The 24,695-nt window shown below is 39.2% G+C and overlaps 1 protein-coding gene across 15 annotated transcripts in view; it reads left to right on the top strand.

Moving 5' to 3' along the window:
* Positions 1–24,695, top strand: part of DLGAP1 (DLG associated protein 1) — a 942,912-nt gene that overhangs the window by 732,276 nt on the left and 185,941 nt on the right. The window lies entirely within an intron of this gene.

The raw sequence follows: 24,695 nt of genomic DNA, 5'->3' as shown, positions 1-24,695 counted from the left end.
ATAGATATAATATTGGGGCGCCTGGGTGGCTCAGATGGTTAAGCCTCTGCCTTCAGCTCAGGTCGTGATCCCAGGGTCCTGGGATCAAGTCCCACATGAGCTCCCATGCAGAGAGCCTGTTTCTCCCTCTCCCTCTGCACCTCCCACTGCTCATGCTCTCTCTCTCTCTCTCTGTATCTGTCTCAAGTGAATAAAAAAAAAATCTTAAAAAAAAGAATAGAATATTGACAAGCAAAGACAGAGACATCAAAATGAAGGGACAGTGCGAATGAAGGATACACCAGGCACTTTGGAAGTCCATCAGGTTTCATTCTCATGGTATATAGCAGAACAGTAGGACTTAAAGCCTGCAAGAGGGTTTCAGCCTGATCCCAGAGGTTTGGATGAGCTCCAGTGCACATAGGCTTCATTTGCGAGGTGATATAAACCAGTGACAGTGTTGGCATGGGGGGAAAGATTGATTGCATTACTTTTTAAGATGAATCCTTCAGTGTGGAGGGATAAAGGGAGACTGGACAGGAGAACCCCACCAGGGTCTAGGCCTTGAGATAAGGACAAAATGAGAGGGGGCAATGGCTAGATATTTGGGAGACACTGCGGAAGCCAGGTCTGGAAGGCTTAGTTACTCACCAGCTGTGGACTGGCAAGAGAAGGAAGCAAATAGGAAATGTGCGCATGACAGCAGGTTGGACTATACTGAGTTTTTGATGCCAGGAGAGTCTCCTGCGTAGATGCCACGTGGGCGGTGGGAGAAGGGTGACTTATACAGCTCCAGGACTGGGCGGGCCATGGCCGAAAACTGGACAGCAACCAGGTGCATCTCCACAGCAGGATTCACCTCTCTGCCACATCCTCGCCCCTTCTCTTGGCCGAAATGCTTCCCTTGCCTGCTATCCCAATGAAATTTTATCCCTAGGATAGTGGTCATTTGTTCTTCCCATACCTGTCCTTAGCGTTTCTACTTCATGGATGGAGTGGCTCTGAAGTCTGGCACGCTGGAACATTCTGAAGGGTGCGTGTCTCTCTCCATGTGCGGCAGCTGTGCGCAGGTCTCTCCCTGAGCCTTCCAGCTAGAAATTCCCCAGCATCCCTGAGCAGCCTGCGCTCACGGCCCACACTATTTGGAAATCTGTTTTTATTCCTCACTTGATCCTTCCATTAGAAAGATCTTTGCTTCCCTACATCTGCTAAAAAGAGAGGCATGACCTGCTTTTTATATGCCTCATAAAAGGTAATTAGTTCAAGACTCCAATATGCACAATTAAATATTTCTTTTATGGACATTATGTCTTTAATCTGAAAGCCTTCTCAAGTCTCACTGAAAACAGTGCTAAGTGAGCGACTGGTAAAAAGGAGAAATAAAAGAATGGACAGGACAGACTGCTTCCTTTGGGAGGATTCACTCCATTTGAGTTCTGCAGACATGTGCACACCAACAGGGTCCCCCTGATCTCAGAAGAGGATCTCCCACCCCAAGACTCTTACATTAGATCTGAAGAACCTGTTTCTCGTAAGCCTTTTCCTCTTAGTACTCAGGGGGAACAAGGGACCAATTATTATTAGCTTAATTGTGCTATTGTACCAAAAGAAGTATTTGATATCAAAATGCAAGACATTTTTCTGACCACATCCTGCTGACCCATTCAAACTTATCCCTGATTTGGGGTTTTTGAATTAAACATGCTCGGGGTCTACCCCCAGTCATCCTTGCAATGACATTCTCATCTCTTTACTTTTACAAAAGGAGAGGACCATACCAATATTACTTTAAAAATTCCAAGTAAGAAGGCTGAGAATTGCCTTCTTTCCCTTACTTTCAATATGAAATAATAACCAATAGGACTCTAGGGAATGTAAAGTTTTATAACCCCCACTAGCCTCTCTACTCAGCCTTGAATGCATATTCTCCATCATCTCCACTTCTATGAAATTATCCCTATTTTTTTTTTGTCTTCAATATTTTTCCTTCAGTTTATTCTCTGGATGATCACTTTGGATCACATGGGTTGATACTGAAATGGCCCCTCCTTGGTAAGGATACATTTCATCATGGAGTTCCTGGTCACTGTGGAGTATTTCTGAATTTCCCTCTGAACATCCATGTATGTTCCCTTCCGCATTCTCTGCCAAAATACCCAGCCACATTTATGAATGTGTATTTAAAGGGAAACTGAACTATCACTGTATTTAAAATACTAAAATACTAAAACCTGTATTTCAACAGGTTTTTAAAATGTATAGGACCTTACTAACTGTATTAAAGCTAATGTGTTTACCTTTTCAAAAAAACAAAACAAAAAGAAAAGTGAAGTATAATGTATAGGGCCTTGAAGATGATTCCATGAGCACACATACAAAATAGTTTTTCCAAGGATCTCTTTGAATCAGTTTCTTGAAATGGCAACTGAGCAAATGCTACATAATTTCCCCTTCATCACCTTCAGGGTTAGAGAAATAACGTGATGTCCCCAAACAAACATGCTGGCACTGGGGCAGAGGGGGTAAATAGGAAAAGCATTTTCACTTTTAGGTTATGATGGAGAGTCAGCATAGCCCCAAGAGTTGCCAAGGTCCCTAAGCAAAGAAGCCAAGAACCGGGTCAGTTCTCCTATCATTGACCATTACATATTCTTCCTAATTACCTTGTCACTAGAAGGAAAGGGATAATGACAGACTCGAGCCATTGACCAGACCTTTATTAAGGCTTAAGCAGGAGATCTGAGCTTCTTGTATCCTAGCACTCACCAAGAGGAAAATTCTGGCAAATTTGAAGAGTGTACGGATGCTACCAAAACCCAGAATTTGGCAATTGCTGCAAAACGTTCTTCAGACAGCTGCTGAAAATTATTTCTAATAAGTAGGAGGATGGAGGTGGGACACCAGCTGCTGGGAGAGTGGGGGAGGGAAGCAACCTAATTTCGGGATTGGAGACTAAGCAAAGAAATCTTACTTCCCAGCTTGGAGTCCCAATAACAAATACACACACACACACACACACACACACACACACACACACACACACACACATTATTTCTGTTACTTTTTGGCAATTTATAACTTGGCAGTTTATAACATCTAACATCTGACTGTCAGGCTACACAGAAATATTAGCAGAGTCTGAATCTATTTCCCTCTCTCATCTGCTTAAGTTAATGTAGCATCAGTCTTTGGGGCTTCCAAAACACAGTATATTTACTATTATGTAGCATATAGAGTCAGTTTAAAATAAATAACATTTAGCAATTCATCAAAATTATTTAACTAGATTTTTATCAGTAGGGCAAGAAGTTATTCCAGAGACCTGTGTAGTTAGTTACATCAGAATTTGGGCTACCAGTTCTCACCTTCATCTCCAGAAGATCAATAATCATCTTATCGAAAAGCAAACAGGAAAGCTGGAATCATCAATTCACACTGATGTTATAGAACTGTAGACACTATTATTTCTATAATAGTATCTACATTATAATAGTATAATAATTTATACTATATAATTTATACTATACTTCTAATAGTACAATTTATACTAATAATTTATACTATACTTAGTATAATAATTTCTCATAGAAATTATTATATTTCTTACAGAAATCTTTATCCAAGTATTTATCATCCAGTATTTTTATTGTCCATTTACTTGTCTGTTCCCTCTGAGGACTACAGGCTTCCTAACACCAAAGATTTCTTAATATAAGCTCTGCCAGCAGAGTATCCGGCATACAGCTGGTAGTCAACACATTCTGCTGAATGAACAAATACGCCTGTGTGGCTAGTAGGGTGGAGAGAGAACGGAAGTGCTGATTGATTCAGCTCAGCCCACATGACCAGGGTTTGCTCACCAGCTAGTTTTGATCATCACTACTGTCCACCGAGCCTTGGAACACAATGATCCCAATTTTTCCCAGACTTTCTCATCCTTTCTACATTTTTAAAAATAGACTTCACTTTCTTAGAGCAGTTTTGGACTCACAGCAAAATCGGGCAGAAAGTACAGAGTCTCCATCAACCCCTACCCCCTCCACACACATGCACAGCCTCTCCCACTATTATTTTTTTGTTTTGTTTTACATCCTGTTCCACAGTAGTACATTTGTTATAATCAGTGAACCTACACCAATACATCCTTATCACCCAAAGGCCATGGTTCACGTCAGGGGTCACCCTTTGTGTTGCACATTCTATGGGCTTTGAAAAATGTATAATAATCCACCATTGTAGTATCCCTACCTTAAACATTTTCTGTGCTCTGCCCTACTCATCCTTCCCTGCAACCCAACCCCTGGAAACTGTTGATATTTTTTATTGTCTCCATAGTTTTGCCTTCTGCAAATGTCATATGGCTGGAATCAAATAGTATGTAGCCTTTTCAGATTGGCTTCTTTCACTTTTCATGGCTTAATAAGTACTTATTTCTACTAGTTCTCATTCTTTCTGGGGAGGAACCTACAAATTCATTGTCTCAATCCTGACTGCAACTACAATCGTCTGGGCAGATTTTAAAGACACAGATGCCCAGGTACATGCCAAAGACTTATTTAATCAGTCTGGGGTGGGTCCAGGCCATCAGTATAATGTAATATCTCCCTAAGAGATGCTTCCCAAGTGATATGACCAGAGTTGAGGACCACGACTATAGTTGGTGCATTTGTTCTAAACACCTCAGAGTTGATGAGTGTCTCTAACAAAGGAGGCTGTGACTCTCTCCACCACATGTCCCACATATAATACCTTATTTTAAAATAATCACCAGGGACGCCTGGGTGGCTCAGTAGGTTAAGCAGCTGCCTTCGGCCCAGGTCATGATCCCAGGGTCCTGGGATCGAGTCCCACATCGGGCTCCTTGCTCAGCAGGGAACCTGCTTCTCCCTCTCTCTCCCTCTGCTTGTGCTCTGTCAAATAAATAAAATCTTTAAAATAAAATAAAATAAAATAATCACCAAAGTTATTGTCTCACATCATCTCTAGCACTGCCCAATTTTTTTCACCTCTGCCAGCTTGTAGTGTCATTAAGAGTGTAGATGACTTGGGGCACTCAGTCAGTTGAGCGTCCAACTCTTGATTTCGGCTCAGGCCATGACCTCGGGGTCATGAGATTGAGCCCCATGTCAGGCTCTGCGCTTAGTGGAGAGATTCTCTCCCCTCTGCCCCTTCCCCTGCTCTCTCTCTCTCTCTCAAATAAATAAATCTTAAAAAAAAAAAAAAAAAAAAAAAAGAGTATAGCGGCTCTTGGGTGGCTCAGTCAGTTAAGCATCTGCCTTCAGCTCAGGTCATGGTCCCAGGGTCCTGGGATCAAGCCCCGCATCGGGCTCCCTGCTCACTCTCCCACTCCCACCTCCCCCTCAGCACCACCACTTAGAAACAAGAGAACAAGGCAAAGGGGAAGAACTGTCACCTGGCATCTGAGGTGGGACCCTAGAAATCTACAGGGAGGTACCAAAGATTAGAGGCTTGATACAGCAGCTTCCTCCAGAGCCTGGGCCCTGACAGGCAGGAAGTTGTCCTCTATTGCCTTTTCAAAAGCTAGAGCAGTTCAAGCCAGCCTGCATAACGCCATTCTCTACTTGGAATAGATTCTTTGCATTTCAAGGTGATTTCATGGACTTGATAAGGTTTTCTCATTGTATGTATCATTTGACAGGAAAATACCCATTCCTGATAGAAAGATTTAGAGAAATTGAATGCTTTGAGAATTTTAAGCCTGTGTTAAAAAACAACTAATGTCTTCTGCAATTCTAACTCAAAATTTGAGGACAAATGGACAAACTAAATGGACAGGTAATTTTTATCCTAAGCGATGAATCATAAAATGCCTCCACAAGAGGTCTCTCTCTCTCCACCTCTCTATGTCCCTCCCTTCCTTCCTCCTCCTTCTTTCCAGCATTTGTAATTACTATATATACATTTATGAAGAAACTGAGAGTTGCATTAATCTTGACAAATTCATAGAGCAAGGACAGCAGCTTCTTTTTATAAAACTCTTCTAGATAAATCTATTTTTATAGATATTTTATATGCAATCCAAAGATGTTGCACTTTTTTGCTTGTTGAGATAGTCCATATTTTTCAACTTTTTGATTTAGCATTTTGAGATAGCAATCCACGGTCCTCCTTTATGTCATATGGCATATGCCCAGTCCTTCATACGGCCATGTTCACAACTTCATGGAGAAACTTTAGTCCTGATCCACATCAATCTGCGGTTGACCTGAGTGGAAAGTTTCACTATTTTATCACATGGCTTGGGTCCACAATACCTAATCAGATATGCCATGTTATATTAGGAGATCTACAAAGCCACTCATTGCAAGAGTTTACATAGAGAAATATCTGTGAATAAGCTTCTCTGACAAAAACTCACCTTTGACTGAACCTCATTCTTCACACACACTTTTTTTCAAGATTTTTTTTTTTTTTTATTCATTTGAGACGGAGAGATACAGAGAGAGAGAGAGAGCATGAGCAGGGGGAGGTGCAGAGGCAGAGGGAGAAGCAGGCTCTCCGCTGAGCAGGGAGCCCGATGTGCGATCACGACCTGAGCCGAAGGCAGAGGCTTAACCATCTGAGCCACCCAGGCACCCCCCACACACATTTCTAATTCACATTCATTTCATTGATCTTCTTCATAAAAATATTTCTAACTCAACATTAAAACAGTCATCACAAAAGATCTTAATTAATAGCTAAATGCCATCATCATTACAGATATTTTTTTCATGGTACCATAACATTCCTGTGTTGAATATGAGCATTAAAAATGTTACTTATGGGGGCACCTGGGTGGCTCAGTCGTTAAGCGTCTGCCTTCAGCTCAGGTCATGATCCCAGGGTCCTGGGATCGAACCCTGCATTGGGCTCCCTGCTCAGCAGGAAGCCTGCTTCTCCCTCTCCCACTCCCCCTACTTATGTTCCCTCTCTCGCTGTGTCTCTCTCTGTCAAATAAATAAAATCTTTAAAAAAAAAATCTTACTTATGCATAACTGTACCACCAGTTTCTCTAAGCTTCAGAACAGGACACAGGGGACCTTCTTTTCATCATTACCTGCAAGGACACTGAAAATGTGGGCACTGGTGCTCCACACCACAGACTGCTGAGGGGTATGGGCTGATGGTAAGCGGCCGTGTGGGCCCTCCTACCCCACCGGAACCAGGCCTCCCAAGTGAGGGGCCTAGCAGAGGCAGCCTGCCAGGAAAACTGGCAAGTGAGGATTTGAATAGTTCTGGAAGATCCCAATCTACTATTTGGAAACTTCTGGACAGATAATCTCTCAAGTCTCCAGGTCTAACATGCTATGATTTGAATAAAGTATGTGTCAAAACACTGCTAAAGTTTACTCTTTTAAGCATGCCAGCATTTACATCATCAATTTTCTTAGCATAGAATAAACCAACAAACCTGAGTTCCAGTCCACAAATTCTGAAATCCTTAAGCTTAAAAGCACTTTGATTTAGGAAGTCATTAGTCCCCAGAACTGATAATTCTCTGGGAATATGTGAAATAAAGGGATATATGATTTTACATATGGAATAGGGTCATCAGAACAGCGTAATCAAATATGTTCTACCTACACCCTTGCCCTGATGGCAATACAGTATTAACTACTTTAGCGAATTAGGAAAACATTTTGACCTAAGACAATAGTTTGTGCATAATGGGTACTCAGTAAATATTTATCTACTATTACTATTGTCAAGGATAGTTAGGCACCTCATATGCAAACACAGTTTTATCCTTGGTGAAGGAAGGAAACAAAACAATGAGAAGATAAGGTCTCTGAGAATACTAGTTCATTAACAAGCGTTCTTATATTCTGGGAACTGACAGAGTTCATGTGCCTGTTAGGGTGCTCTCTTGGATTCCTAGCCCCAGTTCCGATGCGTGACGAGGAGGTTTCGCCACACGAACAAGCGATTCTCTGAATATCCGCAGGGTGTCCTGTCATTCCACTCAATTCTGACACTATCTACTCAGTCATAGCATCAGATCCCACAGGGTAAGGGATCAGTCCTGCAAGACTCCCCCCACCTACCCTTGCACCCACTTCAGACCCCGGGCACAAGTCCAGGTTTTCACCTGTGCATCTGATGAACTGACTATAGATTAGAGGTTCCAATGACCTCTTCCTTCTTTGGGTTTGATTAATTTGCTGGAGAGGCTTATAAGACTCAGAGAAACATTTCACAGTACTTACGAGATTACTGGTTTGTGATAAAAGAGTATAACTCAGGAAGAACCAGATGGAGGAGATGCATAGGGCAAAGTATGTAGAAATGGGCACAGCTTCCATTCCTTTTCCAGGTACACCACTGTCTCCACACCTCATTGACCCAGAGGTTCTCCAAACCCAGTCCTTTGGGGTTTTCACGGAGGCTTCAATATATAGGCATGGTTGATTAAATCACTGGCCATTAGGAATGATTCAACCTCCAGCCCCTCTCTCCTCCCAGGATGTCAGGAGGTGGGACTGAAAGTTCCAACCCTCTGATCACAAGGTTGGTTGCCCTGGCGACCAGCCCCCAACCACAGGTAGGATCCAAGAGTCATCTCATTAAAATAGTAAATGAACTAGCAACCTTTGTTGCTTTTGTCACTTAGGAAATTCCAAGGGTTTTAAAAGCTCTGCCAGAAATGGTGATGATGACCAAATATATATCTATTATAAATCACAGTTTCACAAGCTCCTCATTACCAGTGAGTAAGTCAAGCACTGGGAATGAAGCCCCCAGAGATACTGTTTTGCGTTTTTTTTTCCAGCTCCCATGAGTTTTATATTCAAACTTTCAAACCTCCCTTGTATAATATGTATCATCATTGAGCTCTTTCACATAAAAAAGTCCTATGGAATTCTCCTTTCAGCTTAATTTTAAAGCAGAAGTAATAATGTTGTCTTTCTTTAAATGGGAGAGGCGTAAGTTCATTTTTGGGAGGAACACCCAAGTAAGGACTAGGAGCCTAATTCAACATAAGGAATGAATAGGGGAAGCCCTCTGCCACTTGATACTGGAGTTAGAGAGGGCTCCCAGTTATTCTTTTCAAACCCTAATGCACATAAGAATCACCCAGAAATTCTGTTAAAATGCAAATGCTCATTCAGTAGGCCCAAGTGAGACCAGTGAGTCCACATTTCTAACAAGCTCCCAGGTGATGCCCTTGCTGCTGGTTCTAGGACCAAATTTTTTAGTAGCTTGCTTTTAGAAATACCCTGAGAGCCTAAATTAATTGTTCTGGGATGGGGCTCAGAGAAAGAGGAGGGGTGAAATTTAAAATAAAATTCCCAAAATGATCACATGAATGTGTAGTTTGGGGTGGGGGGGTAGTTTCTGTTTCTAAATATACTTAAAGACAATAGGAAGATAGGCCAAAAAAAAAGTTTATTAACTGTTTTTACCATTAGCGCCTATGGCTGTTCTAAAATAATCAGATCTTGCAATATATTCACAATTCTATCTGATTTCAAATTTGTTCTTGTTTTTTCCCTAACGAGCTTTACCACTTTCAGCTTAAATCCTAAAAATGCTAATCAGAAGGGAGGAATGTTCTTTTAGCATTAGATATTTATCTTGTACATAAAAGCAGACAGGGGCCACCTGCAGTTTCACAAAGAGCCCAGGGGGAGGCTATTAATAGAGGTCAATTCTGGTTAGCTCCGCCTAACTAGCTAGCCCACTGAGCTCTTCTGAACCTCCATTCCTCATGTGTACAATGAGAGCCTTAGAAAGGATGACCACATCCATGCAGACCTGACACCCTTTGATTCTTTGATTAAGTCACCAATGGCAAACAACACCTCGATCTGTGAGAATTATCTTGTCCTTTAAGGTACCTTTCCTGCAGACTTGCATCATGCCCGTGCTACAAGAGATGCGCGAAATCCTGGCCAGAGCGAGCCTCTGTTCATTCCTCAGTGTCGACCGCCCCCTGCAGGCGCTCCCCGGGACTGACTCTTCTCGCGGTCAGGGCTCGTATCCCTAGAAACACAGACTCGCTCTTTCCTTCATTTAGACCATTGGGCACAGGGAAGACGAGGACAGAGCATAAGTGCCTTTTTCATTAGAGAAAAGACAAAGACCAATTAATAAAGACCCAAAGAAGAGGAAGGGCACTCAGGGGTTAGAAGAGGGAAGGAAATGAGCCGAGTCTGAGCTGTCTGGGCAGCGGCCTCTGAAAGGGGAGCTTTGTTTTTGTCTAATCCCCTAGCTCCCTCCTTCCTGTTTCATACACATTACTTACCAGAATCTTGGGATTTTTCACAGCAGAATATGTATATTCTATTATATTGCTACCATAATACATTTTGACCAGAAAGCTTTTATCCCTTTTTATGTGTTAGTAAATGAACGTTCAGTGCTTCTCTATGGCAAAGTTAAACCATCCCGGATAGGGAGAGTATTACCTTTCCATTCCCTTTCATTCAAAGCATAAGAAATTCCTATGATTTACCACAGTGCAAGGGTAATAAAAGTGGGAAGAAGTCATCTTTTCAACATCTAAGCATGTATCTAGAAAAGCTTCTGACTGCCAACAGTCCTAATTATTACTTTGTACCTAATCAATTTAATCAGAGTACATGTAGTCATCTGAATACTATTTGATTCTGGTGATAATGGAGGTAGGGCACATTTCCATTTTGCTCACGAATGCCTTAAAATATGTGTCTGCCTTATATCGCGGATGATTGTACTTTCTGCTCAGAATTCTGTGAAGTTAATGATTCTTCCCATTTCCCGGAAAACCTTTTTTCCTTTTTGTTTGGATGAACGAGTAGTTATTTTCCCTAGATCTAAGTTTCAGAAGTCGTGCATTTCTACATCTAAGGCCGAGTAACACATAGTCAATGAATGTACATTCATGTGTGTTTCATGGGACATCAACGTTGTATCTTAAATGCCTTTTCCTATGGTCATCTCCAGGCTTCTTACGCCTTAATTAAGGCATCAGGATGGCTATATGGAACTGTAGTAGCCAGTGATGTGTTGGAAAGGCAGGGGACAATATTCAGAAGAGGAGTCTAGTTATTATAAACTCCCTGCGTTTCCCAGAGAAGCAGAAAACAACAAGAATGCTGCATTCCGGGGCGCCTGGGTGGCTAAATTGGTTAAGTAACTGCCTTTGGCTCAGGTCATGATCTCAGGGTCCTGGGATCGAGCCCCACAGCGGGCTCCCTGTTCAGCTGGGAACCTGCTTCTCCCTCTCCCTCTGCTGCTGCCCCTGCTTGTGCTCTCTCTCTCTCTCTCTCTCTGTCAAATAAATGAATAAAATCTTTTAAAAAAATGCTGCATTCAGAGAATAACATGAGTCCCACCACCTCCCTTGGCTCCTGCCTGCCTTCCTTCCTCTCTAGTGACAATAGCGCTGACCTGGAGGGCAGGGAAATGGAATATCCTGGGGCTCCAAACACAGTGACACCTACCCAGGTCCTTGAGCCATGGGTACGTTCTGAATGTGTACATTTTTTTTTTTTGCTCAGTGCCACAAACAGACCCTGGTTCATTGCGACAGAAGTTTTAAAATTTGGAGGTTAAATTAACTCTGCTTGCCCTTAGGTATGAACTCAGTTCCAAACATCTAGCTTTGGACCAGGTGAGGAGCACATTGTTTCGTTTCTTTTTACCCAGTTTCTTTCTAACCCATTCATCGTCTGAGGATGGAATTATTTTTCATTAAATTTTTATTTTGATATAATTGTAGATTCACATGTAGTTGTAAAAAGAATGCAGAGAGATTGCATATACCTTTTACCCAGTCTCCTCCCAATAGTAACATCTTACAAAACTATAGTATCACAAGCAAGATACTGACAGAGCCAAGATACAAAAGCTTTCCATCACCACAAATAGCCCTCAATGTTGCCTTTTTATAGCTACGCTCACTTCCCTTCCACCCCCACTTCTTTCTTTACCCCTGGCAACCACTAATCTCTTCTTCATCTCTATGAATTTGTCATTTCAAGAACATTCTATAAGTAGAATCTTGTAGTATGTAACCTTTTGGAAAGTACTTTTTTCACTTAGCATAATTCTCCAGAGATCTTTCCAGACTGTTGCTGAGTAGTGTTCCATGGCATGGATGTACCACAGTTTATTTCACCTTTTACCCATTGACAGACAACTGGATTGTTTCCAGTTGGAGACTATGAAGAATAAAGCTGCTATAATGTTCCTATATAGGCTTTTGGGGTGAACACAGCCTTAATTTCTCAAAGATAAATTCCCAGGAATACTGTTGCTGGATCATAGAGTAGTTGCGCATTTCATTTTTTAAGAGACACTTTTTAGAGTGACTGCACCATTTTACATTCTCACCAGCAATGTATGAGGGATTCTGTTGTTCTAAATCCTATCAACGTTTGCTGTCATTGGGGTGTCTGGGTGGCTCAGTCGCTAAGCATCTGCCTTCAGCTCGGGTCATGATCTCAGGGTCCTGGAATCGAGCCCCGCATTGGGCTCCCTGCTCCGTGGGAAGCCTGCTTCTCCCTCTCGCACTCCCCCTGCTTGTGTTACCTCTCTCACTGTGTCTCTCTCTGTCAAATAAATAAATAAAATCTTTAAAAAAAAAAATTTGCTGTCATTATGTTTTTAGTTTAGCCATTCTGAGAGGTATGTAGTGCTACCTCATTGTGGATTTTATCTGCATTTCCCTAATGGTTAATGATGTTCATCATCTTTTCGTGTGCTTATTTGTCAAATGTCTGTCTCTTCAGGCCTTTTGCCCATTTTTTATTAGATTTTTTTTCTGTTGGATTTTGAGAGTATTTTGTTTATAGCAGCTACTAGTCCTTCATCAGATATGTGATTTTTAAGATCTTCTCGTCTCTAGTTTGTCTTTTCATCTTCTTCATAGAGTCAAAGAGCCAACGCTTTTAATTTTGATTACATCCAATTTATCAAGTTTTCCTTTTATGCAACATTCTTTTAGTGTCAAATCTAAGAACACTTTGCCAGGCTTAGGATCCCAAAGATTTTCTCTGTTTTTTCCATGTCTTATATTTAAGACTATGATCCATTTTGACTTAGTTTTTTTTTAATTTTATTATGTTATATTAATCACCATACATTACATCATTAGTCTTTGATGTAGTGTTCCATGATTCATTGTTTGACTTAGTTTTTTATAAGGGATGAGACTTAGTTTTAAATTTTGTTTGTTTTTGTTTGGGGTTTTGCCTGTAAAAGTCCAATTACTCCAGTACTATTTGTTGAAAAGACTACCTTTCCTCCATTAAATTGCTATTGCAATTGGCAATAATCACTTGGGCATATTTGTGTGGGTTTATTTCTAGATTCCTCACTCTGTGCCATTGATCTACATGTCTATCCCCGACCAGTACCACACAGTCTTGATTACTGAAGCTATACAGAAAGTCTTCAAATTGAGTAGAGTGAAAAATAAATAAGTAAATACTGAATAAGGTGAATCCTACTTTATTCCTCAAAATTATTTTAGGGGCACCTGGGTGGTTCAGTCAGTTAAACGCCCGACTCTTGACTTCAGCTCAGGTCATGATCTCGGGGTTGGGGGACTGAGTCCCATGTCTGGCTCGGTGCTCAACACAGAGTCTGCTTGTCCCTCTCCCTGCCCCTCCCCCACCCTCACCTCACCCCAAGTATGCACACACATTCTCTCTATAAATAAAATCTTTAAAAACATTTTAGCTAGGGTGCCTGGGTGGCTCAGTCATTAAGCGTCTGCCTGTGGCTCAGGTCATGATCCCACGGTCCTGGGATCGAGTCCCACATCGGGGGAAGCCTGCTTCTCTCTCTTCCCTGCTTGTGTTCCTGCTCTTGCTATCTCTCTGTCAAATAAATAAATAAAATCTTTAAAATATATATATATATTTTAGCTATTCTAGTTCCTCTGACTTTCCATGTAGATTTCAAAAATAATCTTGTCTATATCTAAAAACATGGAAATTTGATAGGAAATGCATTAAACCTTTCTATCAATTTGGGGAGAATTTACATTTTTACTACATTGAACATCTCCATTGATCTAATCTTCTTTGATTTTTTTTAATCTTCTTTGATTTCTTTCATCGGCATTGCATAGTTTTTAGCACACAAGTCTTGAGGATGCTTTGTTAGACTTACACCTAAGCACTGAATTTTTTTAAACAGTTGTAAATGGTATTGTATTTCTAATTTTGGTATCCATGTGTTCATTCTAGGATACAGAAATACAATTGATTTTTATGTGTTGATCTTGTATTCTGGTACTTGGCTGAATTTACTTCTTAGTTCAGGAATTTTTTTTTTTGTAGATTCTTTGGTATTTTCTATGTTGGCAATCATATCAACTGCAAATAGGACAGTTTTATTTTTTCCTTTCCAATTTGTATGCTTATTTCTTTATTACACTGACTACGACTTCTAGCACTATGCTAAATAAGAGTGAGATTAAACATCCTTCCCTTGTTCTAATCTTGGAAAAATTCAGTCTTTCGCTATTTAGTATAATGTTAGCTGTACACATTGTGTATTATTTCAATTCTTTTAAATCAGTTGAGGTTTCACTTTATGGCCCAGAATATGGTCTTTCTTTATATAGTTTCCATGGGTATTTGGAAAGAATGTGTATTCTGCTGTTCTTGGGCAGAATGTTCTTTAAGTGTCTATTTGATTCTATTGGTTGATATAGTTTTGAGATCTTCTAGATCCTCTTTGATTTTCTGTCTAGTTGCTCTAACAATTGTGGAGAAGTGATTGTTGAAGTCTCCAACTGTAATTGTGGATTTTCTGTCTCTTTCAGTTCTATCAGTTTTTGCTTCATTTGTTTTGAGATATTTAAGATTCCTTTGTGTTCTTAATGAATCAGTTCTTTAGTTATTTTGTAATGTCCCCTTTGGGCATTTTTCTCTACCAATAACCTTTACTAATAAAATTTCTTTATCTGATATTAATAGAGCCACTCCTGTTTTCCGTTGTCTGTTTACATGATACAATTTTTTCTATCCTTTTATTTTCAACTTGTTTACATCATTATATTTGAAGTGAGTTTCTTGGAGACAGTAAATAGTTGGGTCATGTTTTTTAATCCAGTCTGCAAATCTCTGTCTTTTATTTAATGCATTGAGACTATATATTTAATGTAATTATTATCTTAGGGTTTAAGTCTCCCATTAGATTTTTTGTTTTCTGTTTGTTCTGTTTTTTGTTTCTCTGGTTTTGTTTCCTGCTTTCTTATGGGAAACGAATATTTTTCAGAATTCTATTTGGATTTATCTGTAGTGTTTTTGAGTATGTCTTTTTGGTATAGCTTTTTTAATGGTAGATTTAGGAATTATAATTTATCACAATTTAATGTTATCATTTTACCTGTTTGAGTAAAATATAGAAATAAAGAAAGACAAATACCATATGATTTCACTCATATGTGGAATTTAAGAAACAAAAAGATGAACATATTGGGGTGGGGGAGAAAGAAAAAAGAGGAAAACAAACCATAAGAGACTCAAACATAGAGAACAAACTGAGGGTTGGTAGAGGAAGGTGGGTGGGGGATGGGCTAGAGGTATGAAGGGATTAAGGAGGGCACTTGTGATGATGAGTACTGGATGTTGTATGTAAATGATAAAGCACTAAATTCTATTCCTGAAACCAGTATTGCACCATACGTTAACTAACTAGAATTTAAATAAAAATTTGAAAAGAAAAAATAAAATAAAAGTGTTCTGTCTTAGACTCATAAATACAGAGAACTGGTAGTTGCAGAGGGGTGGAGGTGGGGGTTGAGGAGATGGGCAAAATAGAAGTGAAGCAGATTGAGAGGAACAAATCTCCAGTTATAAAATAAATCAGCCGTGGGATGAGAAGTAAAGCATAGGAAATAGTCATTAATATTGTAATAACATTGTATGGTAGCAGATGGTAACTAACTGTGGTGAGCATTGTATAATGTATAGAACTGTTGAATCACTACGTTAAACACCTGAGACCAATACAACATTGTCAACTTTTTGGTTCTGGGTTGGGCTTATGTAGTTGGCCATATTTTTTATGTATACCAAAACCAGGTAACTGCCACAAATAAGAAAACTTGGAAAGCCATGAAAATTTAGTTTCCATCTAAAGGAACTCAGATATAATTGTAGAAACACTACTGGTAATATTTTAGAAACCATGGGAAAAGTACCAGGAGAAAAGTAAATATTATCTCAGTTTTCAAAAGAGAAGACTCCAAAAGTTGCAAATAGTTAATCTAATGTGAATTCTTGGAAAAATTCCAGAAGGAATTTCTAAACAGATGGTTTGTGATGATTTAGAAAATAAGAACTACCAAGATTTACTAACAAGGCATATATATAGAACTACCTCTATCTCCCTCTTTGAAACGGTTGAGACAGACACATCAGAGGAGTGTAATTGCATTTAGGATAGTATTTAAAACAGTAGATCACTATAGGCTTGCATTAAAGAATAAAGATCAGAAAAAAATTAAAAATAAAAATAAACATTATAGAAATATGGGCTGGGTGATAGGGGAATGTCTGAAACAGCCTTAGAGCAAAAACTATATATATTATTGATGGACTGAGTCAGCTTGGAAGATCACTGATTCACCCAATCCCAGTCAATAATTTGACAAGTAACTGGGTAAGAAAACAGATGGCATCATTACAGGGAAGGTACAAGATGATTAAGACTATAGAAGTCATACAGATCTAGCCTTTGTTTCTGAGTTTACAAACTTGTCAGCCTCAGCTTCCTCGTTTGTAAAATAGAAGTAATAATGCTTCATAATTACTATAATAATACAGAATATTAGTGTGATAGATAAGACATTGTAAGTAAAGTATTTAAATGCATAGGACCTTGTAATACTCACTGATTTGGGGTATTGCTATGTTTGCTTCTGTTATCACATATGCTGGTGACACATAACTGGCAAGAACAGTTGATCGATTGCATGTATTTCATGGGATTAATCTTTGACTTCAATTCATTTATTAAAGGGTTTTATTTATTTATTTGAGTGAGAGAGAGAACATGAGCAGGGGCAGGGGGAGAGGGAGAAACAGACTGCCCTGCTGAGCAGGGAGCCCAATGCAGGGCTCAATCCCAGGACCCTGGGACCATGACCTGAGCCGAAGGCAGATGCTTAACTGACTGAGCCACCCAGGCATCCCCCTTTGATTTCATTTTGATAAGAACTAAAGTGTCAAAAATTGGAATGACTTAACATCATTTGATATGAAGATCTAAACATTGTCCAAAGGGAGCTTACCAGAAGTTCGGAGTGTGCTTATAGGCCGAACAATCCAGAGCTTTGTCAGGCCATATCCCAGAAGGATTTTCTGTAAAATAGATGATAACAGCCATTCTGTATTCTGCACTTGTCAGCCCACATTTGAAGTTTAAGTTTGGTTCTGGGTGCTTTGTTGTCAAAGAGAAAGTTACAAACTGGCCCAACTTTAGAGATGAATTGTCAAGGTAGTGGACAGCCTGAAGTCTTGACACAAGAGGACGAGATAAAGGGGGCATGTCACCTGGAGAAGAAAAGGCTTAGCTGGAATAGACAGCTGTGTTCAAAACAACTGAGGACTATTGCATGGAAGAGATGTCTTTTTTGTGACCTTTTGGCAAGCCAGTAGTGAGGGTAGACATGGAGCATTTGACAAAGGGGATTAGAAGAAAACCAACATTATAAGAATTATTGAAGAGTCTGTCTTTAGCTGCTTTTTTGTTCTTCCCAAAGTGAAGTCAGAATATGAAGCACTTTGTGAAAAATCGATCAGAACTCTTTTACATGGGTTTTAACCACTCCAATTTGTCAATGTCAACTTACATCTATGAAGGACATCTGCTCTGCCCTGACACTTTTTAAATTGAAGGAAACACTGTTTTCAGCTCAAAGCAGCATTTAGGTCACTATTCCCCCTGCCCCCCTCCACAGCATCACGGTCATGGGCTTTCTACTAAGGAGTACACTTAAATTGTCATCACAGCTTTCTTCATGATGACATTTTTTCTTTCCTTACTGGTTCATAAACTGACACTATTGGCAACCATATTTCTGCAATCTCTAACTGCTTATGGAATTACTTTTTTGGATGTCTTAATTATTTTGATGCAATTTGTTCTCAATGCTATATCGAGTTTTAATTATATTACTGTTTTTGCAATTACTAGAGCAGTAAAATTATACTCACATTTTTACTGTACTTTCCACCAAATAATAGAAGTATCATTTTACTCTTTTCAACCATAGCAATAATAGTCCCTGAAATACTACTATATTATTTAGTGTGCTTAAAACTTACCCTAAATGATAAATAGTATGTCTTTCCAAGAGGGAAAAAAGTGACAGTTTGTTTTTATTATGTTGGTACCCAAATTTGTTGGGAGTTTAATTGCCAAGAAATGAAATAGGGAAGATTAAGTACTTCTCTTAAAGAGAGATTTTTATTTCTGGGCATATCCTCCCAAGAATTGGAAGCAGAGACTCAAACAGATATTTGTACACCCATGTTCACAGCCACTTTATTCTCAATAGCAAAAAGTGGAAGCAACCCAAGTGTTTGTCAGTAGATGAGAGGATCAACAAAATGTAGTCTATACACACAATGGAATCTTATTCAGCCTTAGAGGAAGTTAGTTCTGCCATGCGCTGCACCATAGATAAACCTTGAAGACATTCTATTAAGTGAAATAAGCCATAATTTCACTTGTATGAGATACATCTACAGTGGTCAAACTCAGAGAGACATAGAGTAGAAGGGTGGTTGCCAGGGGCTTGGGGTGAGACCGCTTAAGATCTACTCTCAGACAAATACCATATGATCGCACTTACATGTAGACTCTAAACAAACAAAAACTGAGCTTATAAATACAGAGAACAGGTTGGTGGTTGTCAAAGGTGAGTGTTGGGTGTAGGAGAAATGGATGAAGGGGGTCCAAGGGTACAAACTTCCAGTTAGAAAATGAAGAAGTCCTGTGGCTGTAATGTACAGCATGGAGACCATAGGTAACAATACTGTAGTACATGTTTGAAAGTGTTAGGGGCGCCTGGGTGGCTCAGTCAGTTAAGAGTCTGCCTTTGGCTCAGGTCATGATCCCAGGATCCTGGGATCAAGCCCTGAGTTGAGTCCGGCTCCCTGCTCAGTGGGGAGTCTGCTGCTCCCTCTGCCCCTCCCCCTGCTTATGCTGTCTCTCTGTCAAATAAATAAATAAAATATTAAGAAAAAAAAGTCTTGAGACTAAGTCTTAGAAGTTCTCATCACAAGAAAAAACTGTGTGGTGCTGGATGTTAACTAGATTTATTAGGGTGATCATTTAGCAATACTCACAGTGAATCATTATGTCCTACATTTGACACTGTCAATCTTATATCTCAATTAAAAAAAAAGATCTACTTTCTTTGCAAATTTCAAGCACACAGCACACTATTATTAGCTATGATCACTATGCCGCACATCACATCCCTAGAGTTTATTCATCTGATGAAGTTATACTTTTAGTATTCTATTACAAAGTTAATCATTTTCACTTCAAGGACACTGGTTTCAAATTTTGCAGTCTGAGTATTATTGCATTTTTCTCTTCTTTGGCAACCTTACTGATACACTGGGCCAAGCTTGTGTACGTGGTTGCTCCATGACTAACATAAGGGTGTCCTATCTTTGAGTGCGTTAAAGGACATGATAATGAATGGGACTCGGCCAGGCCAAAATCTCGGTTCTGATAAGCCACAAAACATTAACCGAGCCTAAGCAATTTAGGGAGAAAAGTGGAAAGAGATAGATGTCATGTGAATAGGCCAACACAGAAAAATAATTAATCTAACACGAGAACTAATATTTCTGAATAAGCACATGCCCTTTCTTCTTGGCAAATCACCTTTCTTTTGAGGTGAAATGAAGTAATCATTACACTATTTCCTGGCATTTCTTTAGTGTTTCTACACCAGCAACACATATCCATACTGTACATTTTATGTTGAGAGCTGTGGGCTCCACTAAGCGGACAAGGTAAGAGTTCATTTCCTTATATTTAGTGTATGATTAAAGTATGTATTGTTTTATCAGAAATGACTCACCAAAATAGACTATTCAATCCTTTCTGAATGATTTTTCATTTAGAAATTTGGGAATTATGCTTTATTTCATAACAAGTGACCAGGGTAAATGATTGTTGCAATGATGCCTCATTTCCCCATCTCAGCCAGCAGACACTCATTTTTCAAAACACTGGACTTTTGCTTCTTCTTTTGAATATACACCATTTATGAAATAGTCACCACCCCATTGCTGCCCCCTAACCATTGGGCACAGCAGCATCATTTATGTTGGCAATATCGTTGCCCTAGGTCAGGTTGCAAAAGAGCCAAAGAAACACATTTGTCATCTAATTCTCAAGTTCTAAGGGGACATGATCTTTAGGTTATAAATGCTTCTAGCTAAGTCTCTCTTTTTCTAGAAGAGATCTTAAGGGGGAAATGAATTCTTTGGTTCGTTGGTTGGTTGGGATTGGGGCCGTGAGCATTTATAAAGTAACCCCATGTGAATCATCATAATAGCACGTAACACATGGCAAATATTTACTTGAGCTGGCAGAGCAAATAATTCATGTTTGATAGCTACTTGTAGGATCCATAAAGAACATTCATTTTTAGAACCATTTCCCTTTTGTAATAATGATGTGGGAGGTTTACTTTTGCTGTTAAATTCCAGATCTATTTTAATTTGGCCTCTTTCTCAGTGCAATTGCAAAAAGTAGCTGCTCGTCAAATTCCCAGGTTTTGGTATTATTGAGTCTATCTTTTTTGACTATTGTGTTTAAGTAATTCCATACAAACTTCAAGAATGAGTGCAATCCTATACATTGCAAAGAGGATATTGGGATTGTAGAGATTATCTTTACCATCTATGGATGTGGACCTGGGTGTGCCCGGATCTGATGTGCAAATGGTGTTCATATTTATCAACATTTCTCTAATTTACTGAGCCTCTGTCCATTTTTTATTGAGTTATTTGCATTATTCTTTAATTTGCTAAGTCCACTTTAAATGTTATAGGCGTGAACCCTCTTCATTACATCGGGTGGTACTGCAAATATGTTTCCTACCCAGTGACTATTATTCTTTTTTTTTTAAAGATTTTATTTACTTATTTGAGAGAGAGAATGAGAGAGAGAGAGAGAGAGAGAGAGAGAGAGCATGGGGGGGGGAAGGTCAGAGGGAGAGGCAGACTCCCTGCCGAGCAGGGAGCCCGATGCAGGACTCGATCCCGGGACTCCGGGATCATGACCTGAGCCGAAGGCAGTCTCTTAACCAACTGAGCCACCCAGGCTCCCCCAGTGACTATTATTCTTAACTTTGCTTACAGTGTCTTCTGTTGAACAAAAGTTTTAAATTTTTATGTAGTTCTACTTGTCAATTTTTTTTATGGCTTTTAATTTCAACATCCTGTTTCTAAAAACCTTTCTCCACCACTTTCTTTTCATTTCTTAGGCTTTCTTTTTTGTCCTCCATAAGGTTTTATAGTTTTTTCCATAAAATTCTGATAGTTTAAAAAAAAGTTTTGGGACACTCAGTCGGTAAGTGTCTGCCTTCGGCTCAGGTCATGATTCCACAGTCCTGGGATCGAGCCCCGCATCAGGCTCCCTGCTCGGGGGGAAGCCTGCTTCTCCCTCTCCCACTCGCCCTGCTTGTGTTCCCTCTCTCGCTGTGTCTCTCTCTGTCAAATAAATAAAATCTTTAAAAAATAAATAAATAAAAATTAAAAAAGTTTTTAAGTATAGACATTAAGATTAAATAGGACGCCTGGCTGGCTCAGTCAGAGTATGTGACTCCTGATTTTGGGGTTGTATGTTTGAGCCCCACGTTGCACGTAAGGATTACTTAAAAATGAAATCTTAAAAAAAAAAATTATAGGGGTGCCTGAGTGGCTCTGTAGGTTAAGCGGCTGCCCTTGGCTCAGGTCATGATCCCAAGTTCCTGGGATCGAGCCCCACCTCATGCTACCCGCTCAGGGAGGAGTCTGCTTCTCCTTCTCCCTCTGTTCTTCCCTCCTCCCCGCCCACTTGTGCTCACTCACGTGCTCTCTCTCTCAAATAAATAAAAGGATTATAAAACACATTCTTCTATAACATACTAGACAACTTTAAATTTGTAAATATTTGATTTTTAGTCTTTTAATCTATATGGATAGTAGGAATCCATTTTTTTTCCATGTGGACACACAGCTCATCTAACACCATTACTAAGTAATTGATCTCTTCCCTGCTTATTTGAATTACCACCTTTGCAATATACTAAATTCAGATGGACACTCAGTTCTGTTTCTGGAGTCCTTACTTTATTCCACTGATTCATCTATTCCTTCACTATACCACAGTTTTCCTCTTTGTAGTTATAAAGTAAATTTGAGATCTGATAGGATATTTATCTCCTTTTTTATTTATTTTTTTTATTTTCTGGCTGTTTTTAGACCCCCTCCTCTTAATCATCTTCCATATTTAATCTTCACATGGGCTCTTAAATCCATCTGCCCAAGTTCCGCTGCTACTTAACTCAGTCCTATCGCTGGTTATTTAAATTATTGCTATATTGCAACCCCTTCACAGGCTCTCCTTCTCTCATTGTGCCAACCACAGTGTGCTCTCTGAACTCCCTCCGTTAGGAAATTTGATTATTTTGAGGCCTCATATAATTTTTAAAACAGCTTTATTGAGCTATAATGTACATACCAAACAATTTACTCATTTAAAATGTGCAATTCAATGGTCTAGCATATTCAGATTTGTGCAACCATCACAATTTTAGAGCATTTTCACCACCCCAAAGAAAAAAGTCATACTTTTTAGATATCAACCCCCAACCTTGCCATCTTCCTCCTCCTCCTAGACATTCCAGTCTAGGCAACCACTAATCTACTTGCTGTCTTTAGAGATTTTTTTATTCTGGACACTTTATATAAGTGGAATTGTATAATCTGTAACTGGCCTTTTCCACTGACCATGATGTTTACAAAATTCATCCCTGTTGTAGCATATGTCAGTACTAAACTCTTCCTCATGGCCAGCTAATATTCCACTGTATGGATGAACCACATTTTACCCATTCATCAGCTGACAGACATTTAGTTTGCCCTACCTTTTGGCTCTTATGAATAATGCTGCTATGAACCTCATACAAACTTTAAAATGAGTTTGTTACACTCAAATAAAAAAAAATCTGTGAAAATTTTTATTGCAATTGCGTTAGGTTTGTAGAATAATTTAGGAAAATTTTAATTTTTTTCTTACAATATTACTTCCATCAAGGAAAATTATCTTCCTTTGCATTTATTTAGGCCTTGTTTATTGCCTTCCATAAAGTTTTATAGCTTTCTTCATAAAATTCTATGGCATTTTTTTATAATTTGTACTGATTTTATAACGTTTTGCCATTTTGAATGGATTTTTTTTAAATTTCTATTTGGTGGTGGCAGTAATAGAAAAGCTATTAATTTTTGTGTTTTTTAACCCTGTATCTAGCTATCCTATCGATCTCTCTTATGCATTCCAATAGTTTTTCAGATTTTTATCTTCCAGCTAATTATATAATCTGTGAATACACAAAGCTTATGTCTTACTTCACAATACTTATATTCCCTGTATCTTTTTATTTTCTAATTTCATTGGCTTTGATCTCCAGAATGATAAATAATAGCAAAGATATTGGGTATACATCTTTCTCATCAACTTTAACTTTTACTGCAAGCAAGGTTTCAGCAAAAATAAAAGAAATTTAACAATGAAAGAAAAATCACCCTGAATCCCATGTGAAAGTAAGCTTGAAAAATACCGAAAATAAATTGTTTGTATATGTATATAAAGGCAGGAAGTTGGGCATCGCAGTGGCTCAGTCACTTAAGTGACTGCCTTCGGCTCGGGTCATGATCCCAGGGTCCTGGGATCGAGCCCCACATCAGGCTTCCTGCTCAGTGGGGGAGTCTGCTTCTCCCCTCCCCCTGCCCATGCTCTCTCACACTCTATCTCTCTCTCTTTCAAATAAATAAATAAAATCTTTAAAAAAAAAAAAAAAAAGAAGAGGAAAGAAAAGACAGGAAGGATATACACCAGACTACTACAGGTAGTTCTTTTAAGGGTGTGGAATTCTGGAGAAACAGGGGTGGAGAGGGAGACCCACTTTCTGTTTTATGCACTCCTGTATAGCTTGGCAATGAGCCTTTCCTACTTTGATAATTTTAAAATACATCTTGAAAAAATCCACAGAGTACAAAGTGTGTAAAGACTTTCTTTACATATCAAGATTTAAAGATGTGTGCATTGTTAACGGCTAAAATTTAAGGTTTGTACACTAAGTTCAGTCTCAACTAAATGACACAAAGATTAGACAGACAACTAAATGATAAGATTGGTAGAGATACTGATATAGTTGCAGATGTATACCAACTGTCTGTTACTAGAAAGTCCAAAAACAAAAAGACGGCCAGAGAAAGGAAGTGGGTAAAAGACAAAGCTTACAGACCAAACAGGACATTTTCTGGGATGGGGCAATCAGAGCTATTATCTCCCTCCTCCAGATGCCTGGGAAAATGTGAATGGGGAAATTATTTCATGGGCTGAAGAGAATTTTATTGCTCTCTGCGTCATCAGACCTTAATGATTTCCTGTCAAAAGTTTTTCCTTCTGAGACACCATGGGGGAGTCTAGTAATCATAGGAAGCCATCTATATTATTCATCCCAGTGTTTAGGG

Source organism: Callorhinus ursinus, unplaced genomic scaffold, assembly GCF_003265705.2.
Source record: "Callorhinus ursinus isolate GAN/ISIS: 27379988/994484 unplaced genomic scaffold, GSC_fseal_2.0 scaffold11, whole genome shotgun sequence".
In the NCBI taxonomy this organism is placed as follows: Eukaryota; Metazoa; Chordata; class Mammalia; order Carnivora; family Otariidae; genus Callorhinus; species Callorhinus ursinus.
This window is presented reverse-complemented; position numbering and strand designations above follow the sequence as displayed.